The sequence below is a fragment of the Nicotiana tabacum genome, chromosome 5 (genome assembly GCF_000715075.1).
Source record: "Nicotiana tabacum cultivar K326 chromosome 5, ASM71507v2, whole genome shotgun sequence".
Lineage (NCBI taxonomy): Eukaryota > Viridiplantae > Streptophyta > Magnoliopsida > Solanales > Solanaceae > Nicotiana > Nicotiana tabacum.
The window spans coordinates 92,884,278-92,892,488 of record NC_134084.1 but is presented as its reverse complement, the minus strand read 5'-3'; positions in this window follow the sequence as shown (position 1 = coordinate 92,892,488).

Genomic DNA, 8,211 nt, shown 5'->3' with positions numbered 1-8,211 from the left:
AGTAGAGCATGTCCTTAAACACATAATGTAACTTATCTCTTTCTTTACACATCTCGATATCCCAAATTTTTCTAACTCCCAACTTTTTCAGAAATTTCGGCAGAGTCTCCCTTGTAATTGGGCCTATCCACCTGTCAGAGTAACACCAAAATAACTCCTAACAACATGTACACAACCCAACAAAGCACCACATAGTATATATCGGTAACACTAATCTCTGCATTACAAGCATGACATTATCACAATGATATCTTGACATAAAACGCGTTATATGTATAACTATAATCATATCTCTGGTCTTAATAGTGGTACATAATCAATTACAAAATTGCCAATTAACTTCATGTTAACAAATTCTTGTTTCAAGCTTTCACTTTACTAACAACGTAGCATGAAGACCTCATAATTACTTACCCAAATTAATGATTCACAATTTAACGCCACCTGGGCACACACCTTGTAGGCTAAAACTCAATAATTACAATACAATTTGGCAAATTATGCACAGAGATATTCATACAAGAATTTTCAAATAAGCCTCATAGGCATGACTCCCTATAAGTACTATAGCACTAATTTTTAATTTCACAAGGGAGAATTTAAACACATAAATATATTTCACCACAAAGACCTCGTCTTTATATAACATCCACCACAGCTTGTAGCCTGGTTTAAATATTTCACATCATACAAAAGCACGAGGATCTTGTCCTCAGCTCCGTACACAAGTAATATGCACATTGTGCCAACTGAAATTTTCCATTTCCCTTCTTTCCTCTTCTAAATAATTTTCCGTTAAATAAAATCACAACATATAAAGAACCCTCATATCGATAGGGAATATAATTCACAATTGAAATCAATAATTTGGAAATTGCATCGAATTCAATGAAATGATTAACAAAAACTACTTTTAGCCTCACAACTATTTTTAGTGACCAACACATAGTGATAGACATAGCTATCTCCATATAATCTCCCAACAGGAGTATTCACATAAGTAAATTTAAGATTACGAAGCCCACTCATGAGTAGAGCATATTAGGAGGACTTGCATCGATATTCATAACCGAATCAAGTTAAGGAAAGTGTTCCTTTATGATAACTCGAGTACGTACTTGTAACGACTCCATCTAGTGTAGCGACCTCAGCTATACCATAGCAAATATATCAATGGGTCAGGCCTCCACCTCTTAGGTGCCATCTACCCGCTTTTCCTCCACCCCTAATTGGTAGTGTAAGTAGAGTAGTATTGTAAGAGAGTACGTGGCACGTGTGCTCTGATGGAATAGATTTCTCCCAAGTCTATGCCAATTTCTCAAGATATTCCTAGTATCACCATTTTCATAACAACCCATCCGCAGTTCGACTACTCATACTGAATCTGTACCAGATAACTTAAATAACCATTGTAGGAAATGCCATGCCACTGGTACATTAGAAGATGACTGCCCCACGCGAGTGTTGTGATTAACTTAAACACTACGAGTATACTAAATATGTTTCCATGACCCCACAATCTGATCATTGATAGTGGACTCCCTCACTTGGTGCAAAATCATAAGACACATTCCCGACAATCCACAATACTAACCTTCACCTCTCGTACGACACCAGTCATAAAACAACTCAAGCCATTTACTTGGCGATTGTCATCCTCATGACAATTAAACTCACTTCCTCCAGTGTCTTGGCTGCTAGTATGTACTCTTCGCTAATTAGAAATCCCATACGAACCACATAGTCCCTAATACCACTAACTATCTTTAGATCTACATCCACTTGTGATGATTACGTAACCAATTAAACCTTCTTAAGATTGTACTTATCAACCAGATGTCAAAATCTAATACACTCCCATGCACATAACTGAAAGATCTCTTTGCACTTCCATAACCTCGATTCTGAACGACACGTGGTAACAATGGTTGAGCAACCTTGGCTCTCTTATAACCCTTTTACGGTATCACCAACCATTGGCGTAGTGTGCAATTCCATACATTAGTGGATGCAAAAAAATGTAAGATATATGTTTCAAGCTGAAAAAATGCCGCACGATAAGGAATGAATGAAGTGAAATTTTTTTTCCTACTAGTTCTGTAGTGTGATGACCCAAAATGTCATCTTTAAATTAAATAATCATCTCGGTGTTTTAAGAACTTGAAAAGAGCTATCAATAATTCCTCAACTTGCGTGCACAGTCCGTATAATTTTCTGGAAGGTTTTTGTATGAAAAATGGATTAAATTATGAATTAGAGCTTTAAAACTCAACTAAGTTGACTTCGGTCAATATTTTGAGAAAACGAACCCGGATCCAAGATTTGACAGTCCCAGGAGGTCCGTAGGAAAATATGGGACTTGGGCGTATGCCCGGAATCGAATTCCGAGGTCTCAGGCCCGAGAAATGAATTTTTGAGTAAAATTGTTTTCTGAAAATATTTAAGGAAAATGGAAATGAAATTTGATTAGAAAGTGATGGTATCAGGCCCGTATTTTAGTTCCGGTATCTGGTACAGGTCTTATATATGGTTTAAGCACTTTCTGTAAAGTTTGGTTGAAAACGGACGTCGTTTGACGTGTTTCGGACTCAAAATGGAAAATTTGATGTTTTATGAAATTTGAAAGAATTTTTGGATTTTAAAGCTTAATTCGTGGTATATGATGTTAGTTTGGCAATTTGATCGCACGGTTAAGTTTGTACGATGTTGTTGAGTTAGTGCATGTGTTTGGTTAGGAGCCCCGAGGGCTCAGGAGTGTTTCAGAGGTGTCTCGGAGTGATTTCGGACTTGGGAAAATAGCAGAAAATTTGCAGAAATAGTACCTCGTGAATAGTACCCCATGAATAGTATCCCTTGAACAGTAAAAATGCATGAATAGTGCCCCCCGAAAATTCTGGGCAGTTAAAGGACGAACAACACGTTTTTTTTTTCATTTTTTTGAGTTTCAAACTCGGATTTTGGGCGATTTTGAGGTGTTCTTCACGATTTCAACTCAAGTAAGTGTCCTATACTCGAAAGTGTTTATATTACATAAATCCATGGTTATTTTCATCGTTTAATTCGGATTTAAATGAAAGAAATCAAGATTTTTGCAAAATCTTCCAAAAATGAAAATTTTAGATTTGGAGGTCGAGTTGTTATCGGATTTTGATAAAATTTGTATGGGTGAACTCGTGGTTGAATGGGTTATTGGATTTTGTAAGTTTCGTCGGAATTCGAGACGTGGGCCCCACGAGCGATTTTGAGTTAAATTTCGGATTTTGTTGGAAAATTAGTATTTCCATATGGAATTAATTCGTATGATTTATATTGAGTATATTGAATTATTATGACCAGATTTGAAGCTTCGAATGAATTCGCGAGGCAAAGGCTTGTTGGAATTTTGCTACATGTTAATTGTAGAGTACGACGTGTAGGCATGGTGATGAGTATCTATACGTTGGTGTCAAGCATGTCCGTGAGTCTTGTATTATAATTGTTATGACTCCGTTGTGGTTTATTGCGCTTCATATGTTATTATCACCATTGTTCCCTTGCCATGATGTTTGTTAAATATTATTGTTGCCTTGCCAGGATGTTTGTTTGATATTATTGTTGCCTTGCCAGGATGTTTGTTTTGATAGTATTGTTCCCTTGCCGGGATGTTGTTGAAATATTATTGTTCCATTGCCGGAAAGTTGTTATATTGCTCTTGTTCCCTTGCCGGGATTCCTTGTGATTATTGTTGGCTTGTAACTGGGAGCGGGTGATACGCCTACCACAAGATATATAATGAAATGGGAGCGGGTGGTACGCCTACCACAAGATATATAATGAAATGGGAGCGGGTGGTACGCCTACCACAAGATATATAATGAAATGGGAGCGGGTGGTACGCCTACCACAAGATATAATGAAATGGGAGCGGGTGGTATGCCTACCACAAGATATAATGAAATGGGAGCGGGTGGTACGCCTACCACAAGACATAATGAAATGGGAGCGGGTGGTACGCCTACCACGAGATACATGAAATGGGAGCGGGTGGCACGCCTGCCACGAGATACATGAAATGGGATCGGGTTGCACGCCTGCAACAAGATGTGAAAAGAAAGTGAAATATGCTTTTGTTTCCCTTATTCTTGTTAGTGATTGGATTTTGATTCCTTTATAATTCTCTTGATATTCTATTTTTACTTTTTTATATATATGTTTAATACTCCAAATTTCAACAATTGTTACATTTTTTTTAACTCAATTGATTTCTCAACTAAATTTCCTTAAACCGTTTGAGGTTGTACTTTACAAAAAAAGGAATTTCTACTATGTTTTGATTTATTGATTTCTCATATTAAAGGTGAAGGATTCATTCGATATTGTACTTTAATTGAAAAGGGTATCTTCTTTATCAAATGATTTCTAAAAATAACTTCATATTTTTCTTGTTGATTTCCTAATTGGGTTGGAAGTTGTACTCTACTTTATGTTAAGTGAATGAGGCGCCACAAGGTGACATTTACTCGAAAGAATTATATTCGAAAGATGCTTATTTGAAAGATATTTTATTTAAAGGAAATATATTCGATATATATTCATTGAAAAGCATATTATCTTGGAGATTATTACTTGAAGGATTTATAGGCGAAAGATTTATATTTGAAGGACTTGATGAATTGATTGCACTTGTATCTATTATTTGTTGAGAAACATTTATAGTGTTCTTGTGGCCTGCTATTTACATCACTGGTTGGTCATTGTTGTCATCATTGTTATCTGCTTCCTATTATTTTTGTACGCTATATTGCACAAGTTTATTTGGTAGTCTGGTCCTAGCCTCGTCACTACTTCGCCGAGGTTAGGCTAGGCACTTACCAGCACATGGGGTCGGTTGTGCTGATACTATACTCTGCACTCTTTTGTGCAGATCCCAGTGTTGTAGACTTCGGACCGCAGTGAGATTGTTGTTTTCTTGCTCATCGGGCGATCCGAGGTAGTCCTGCAGGCGTCCGCAGGCCTTGGCGCGTCTCCTTCTATCTACTATTCCTGTTTCTTTCATGTATTTCCAGAGACAGTATTGTATTTATTTCTTTCAGACCTTTATTTGTAGTACTCCTAGACAGTCTGTGAAGTTGTGACACCAGTCTTGGGTAGATTTGTTATGGTTTGCTATTAGCAGTATTATTAAATCTCTACAATGCAGTCTTCTGTTTATTCAATTCTGTTGTTATCTAATTGTTGTCTCTTAACCGTTATCGGATTAAAAATGGAAATAAGGTAGATAGTTCAGTTGGTTGGCTTGCGTAGCTTTCACTAGTAGGCGCCATCACGACTCCCGAGGGTGGGAAAGTCGGGTAGTGACATGTAGCCTCTCGAAGATAAGTACAGACGTCTCCGTACCGATCTGCAAGACTCTACTAAACTTGTCTGTGAATTGTGAGACCTATGTAACCTAGGGCTCTGATACCAACTTGTCACGACCCGAATTTCCCTCCCTCGGGAGTCATGATGACGCCTATTAGTGAAAGCTAGGCAAGCCAACCAACTGAACTATCTACCTTGTTTCCATTTTTAATCTGATAACAGTTAAGAGCCAACAATTAGATAACAACATAATTGAATAAGCGAAAGGCTGCATTTTAAAGGTTTAATAATACTGCTAATACCAATCCATAACAAATCTACCCAAGACTGGTGTCACAACTTCATAGATTGTCTAGGAATACTACAAATAAACTTCTGAAAGAATAAATACAACACTGCTTCTAGAAATACATGAAAGAAACATGAATAGTAGATAGAAGGAGACGCCAAGTCCTGCGGACGCCTGTAGGACTACCTTGGGTCGCTTGATGAACAAGAAACAATAATCTCACTGCGGTCCAAAGTCTACAGCACTGGGATCTGCACAAAAGAGTGCAGAGTGTAGTATCAGCACACCCGACCCCATGTGCTGGTAAGTGCCTAGCCTAACCTCGGCGAAGTAGTGACGAGGCTAGGACCAGACTACCAAATAAACTTGTGCAATATAGCGTACAAAAATCATAGGAAGCAGATAACAATGATGGAAACAATGATCAACAGGTGACATAAAAAGCAGGCAACAAAAACACCATAAATGTTTCTCAACAAATAATAAATACAAGTGCAATCAATTAATCAAGTCCTTCAAATATAAATCTTTCGCCTATAAATCCTTCAAGTAATAATCTCTAAGATAATATGTTTTTCAATAAATATATTTCCTTCAAATAAATATCTTTCAAATAAGCATCTTTCGAATATAATTCTTTCGAGTAAAGATCACCTTGTGATGCCTCATTTCATAATCATAAATAATATAGGTCTCAGCCTACTTTCATATTTTCACGGCACCTCGTGCCCATATTTATATCACAACCGCACGGACAACTCACATGCCATTAAGTAAAACCATAATATTTTCCCCGGCACCTTGTGCCTACATATTTCTATCTCACATTGCACAACAATATCCTCATGTTACTCAGTTCATAGGTTCCATAACCGAACACAATTAAGAATGTTCAAGGAGCCCCATTCACTTAACATAAAGTAGAGTACAACTTCCAACCCAATTGGGAAACCAACAAGAAAAGATGAAGTTATTTTTAGAAATCATTTGATAAAGAAAATACCCTTTTCAATTAAAGTACAATATCGAATGAATCATTACCTTTAATATGAGAAATCAATGAATCAAAACATAGTAAAAATTCCTTTTTAAGTAAAGTACAACCTCAAACGGTTTAAGGAAAATTTAGTTGTGAAATCAATTGAGTTAAAAATGTAACAATTGCTGAAATTTGAAGTATTGAACATAAAAAAAAAAAAGGTAAGGCGAGGTATTGTAAACACTATGGATTCCAACACAAAGGATCACAACAGTAAAGGGATCTAAACAGTTAATACTCTTGAATTGTTAATAACAAGTAAACACAACAAACAGAAAGTGCACGGTATCACCCTTCGTGCTTTAACACTCTCTCACCAAAACAATACACGGCGTCACCCTTCGTGATTTAACACTCTCTCACCAAAACAATACACGACATCACCCTTCATGCTTTACACTCTCTCACCAAAACAATACACGGCATCACCCTTCGTGCTTTACACTCTTCCTCACCCAAGCAACAAACACAAGGCAAATAAAATCAAGTAACAAAAGAAAATCAGTAAATAAACGTAAAGGACAACATAACTCAATTATCAGCAAGAATCAGGAAAATCAAGGACAAGTGCACGGCATCACCCTTCGTGCTTTTACTCTCGTCCTCACCATAAGAATCAATATAAACTGCACGGCATCACCCTTCGTGCTTTTACTCTCATCCTCACTATTAAATCAATATAATCGACATGGAATTGTACATCGTGCGGCACGACATCACCCTTCGTGCTTTACACTCTTCCTTATAAAATCATACACGGCATCACTGTCACAACCCGGATTTCCCACCCTCGGGAGTCGTGATGGCGCCTACTAATGAGAGCTAGGCAAGTTAACCCTTAACTACCTTTTTCATTAACAAATTACTTTTTTTTCAATTACCAGCGATAACATGGAAACAACGAAATTAAATAAATAAGCGGAAGGCAACAATTTTTATAACTCAAGACTACGTCTATTACAACTTTCAATACCTCAATACCCAAAACCTGGTGTCACAGTGTTACAGACTGTCTGAGAGTCACTACAAACAAGGCCTGAAGAAAATACAATAAACTATTTCTGAACGAAAGAAAATGAAATAGGGAATAGAGATAGTCGGAGACGCCAGGGCCCGCGAACGCCTGCAGGTCTACCTTGGGTCTCCGGGTGGACTGAAGGAAGCCCTCCAACTACTGTCCGTAAGCTGCTCCGGGATCTGCACACAGTGCAGAGTGTAGTATCAGCACAACCGACCCCATGTGCTGGTAAGTGTCTAGCCTAACTTCGGCAAAGTAGTGACGAGGCTAGGACCAGACTACCAAATAAACCTGTGCGATTTAAATATATACAACGGAAAGGAAAATGCAGGAATAACCAGTAAATGTGGGAAGGGGAAACATGCTGTGTAAACATGCTGTGGGGGAAATAACAGTTCCGAATAGAAAGCATCAAGTAAGGAAAGTAACAACATAACTAGAATATCATCAAGAATCAGAAATCAACAATTTTCACTACATCACCCTTCGTGCTTTTACTCTCGTCCTCACCAAATCAATCATATA